The sequence below is a fragment of the Oratosquilla oratoria genome, chromosome 16 (genome assembly GCF_046742065.1).
Source record: "Oratosquilla oratoria isolate Oo_2021 chromosome 16, ASM4674206v1, whole genome shotgun sequence".
In the NCBI taxonomy this organism is placed as follows: domain Eukaryota; kingdom Metazoa; phylum Arthropoda; class Malacostraca; order Stomatopoda; family Squillidae; genus Oratosquilla; species Oratosquilla oratoria.
Window position 1 is genome coordinate 64,875,235 of NC_134792.1, and position 2,500 is coordinate 64,877,734.

Genomic DNA, 2,500 nt, shown 5'->3' on the forward strand with positions numbered 1-2,500 from the left:
TCAGGGCTCAGGTTCGATCCTTCATAGCCATTAGTGATGGCCACTAGCCACGGTAACTGTTTCCGTATGACCGAAGCTGATCCTGGGGTAAGCTTCCGGTATTTCATGCCAAATTGACCCTTCGGTCATAGGGTCGTATGGGCGAGTTTAGGTTTCGTGAATCTGAAACGATTTGCTCCAAGGAAGGAGACGGAATAAAACGTATACACAAAGGATTACAAAGGCGGAGCATGCCGACAGGAGACCTTTTGGTCCATATCTAGGTCGGATGCGAAAAAAATCATAATAATAAAATATTAAATAAAAACTATAATAATGTAAATAACAAATAAAATACATAAATAAATGCATAAGTATAGTTAAATAATAAACAAACAGGTAAATAGTAAATAATAATAAATTGACATATAACTAATAATAAATGAAAATCAGACAGACAAATGATAACAAAACAAAAACAAATAATATAAAATAAATTATAATCATTACAGCATCTTGCTTACTAAGTATTTCAGCGGCTTTGACCCATCGTTTTTCGCTCATATTTCCGAAATAACCATTCACATCAGTATGATATATTAGCACAGCCTAATTCACACCCTGCCATAATTTTTGACGTTATAGTGCATTCACAAGTGTATTTAATTACGGCGTTTACTCTTGATATTAAGTGTGTCGTAGCCGACACCCGTGAAGTAAATCAAACAGGTGAAGTCGTGACGTCATCACAAACTACCTCGTGTATCCCAAATTCACTTGTTCGATTTACTTCACGGGTGTCGGCTACGACACACTTAATATCAAGAGTAAACGCCGTAATTAAATACACTTGTGAATGCACTATAACGTCAAAAATTATGGCAGGGTGTGAATTAGGCTGTGCTAATATACCATGCTGATGTGAATGATTATTTCGGAAATATGAGCGAAAAACGATGGGTCAAAGCCGCTGAAATACTTAGTAGGTGTTTATCTAAATGATTCTTAAAGCTTCGAACTGAACTACATTGCACTACCTGTGCAGGAAGTTTATTCCATTCATTAACTCCCTCCATTAACACGTGAATCATTTCCAATACTTCTGAAGAAAAAAATAAAAGTACATGAATAAATGAAAATATAATGATAGATAAATAGATTAATAAAAATATATAAATAAATAAATAAATAAATAGGTAAATAAAATAAAAATAATTAGATAAATAAAATAGATAGATGAAATATAAATAAATAAATTAAATAGAAACAAATGAATAAATAAATAAATAAATATATAAATAAAATAAAATAAAATAACCAAGTACAACTCTGATGTTCAAAATTAGGTCTCAACATTATGCTTTGTGACATCTTCGTACAACCTCACCCTGGCACCTTGGCCCTACTTGCTAAGGCAGCCAGGGAAAGTGGCACTACCAGTAACCGAACTTGGGAGGCGAGTTCGAAGCCCAACGCACCCGAGAATGACTTGGCATTGGCACTGTTTTTGTTTGGCATTCGTAACTAATTTACAAATTGCTTCTCGCTTTGATTTTCGTGAATTTGCTTTAATCTAATTTAGATCTGGTTAGATAATGAGTGACGTGAATTTTGATGAAAATGTAGTATTGGTAATGGTGTTAATATTTAGTAATATTATCAGTAGTAGTAGTAGTTGTAGTAGTAGTAGTAGTAGTTAAGGTAACAGTGGAGATCAATTGTATCTAACGTTGAGTCTGGCAACAATAGTCACAAATCGATTTGGTTGCCATGGAAACGCCGTGATGCGTTTATTTGATGCAGTTGACGCTACCTAGGGTACAAACAGACCTGTCACTACCCCCATTCTACGTCACGTGGAGGATGCTATGTTGGCTACAGGTGCTCCAAAAAGTATCTTTACATGTTGATCGATGGTGACAGAAACGAGTGTCCAGTTTGTTACTTCGGGAGGGTTGGTAAGACTGGAGGGGAAACAATTGTTGATTCGGTGAGGTTGGTAAGCGTGAGTAGGGAAGATATTGTTCGGTAGAGTTGGTAAACGTGTATTTTTCCACCATAGGGTCGGTAGGTCTGATTTGATTTTTTCCGGTGGGGTTGGTAAGCGTGATTTATTTGTTTCCTTTGTAGGGTTGGCAAGCGTTAATGTGGCATTATATTTCGGTACCCGCGATTGGTAGGCCTGATGCTAAAGCACGTTTGGTAAGCCTGAGTGAGTTTGAAAGCGTGATCTGTATTTATGTTTTGATAGATACATGTTTTCCTTTGCCGATAACAAGTCGTTCTATCATTGGGACAACATCGCAAATGTAATACATCTGATCATTCTTCAGATCTCATCGTACGTGAATCAAATAGTTTCGTACTCAGAATCAGACAATACCCAAACGTTATACCAACAGATATAATGAAGGAAACGAAAAGAGAGAGAGAGAGAGAGAGAGAGAGAGAGAGAGAGAGAGGGGGGGGGAATGGAGGAAGGGTCGCCTCGATCGACAGAGACTGGGACGAACTGATTAAT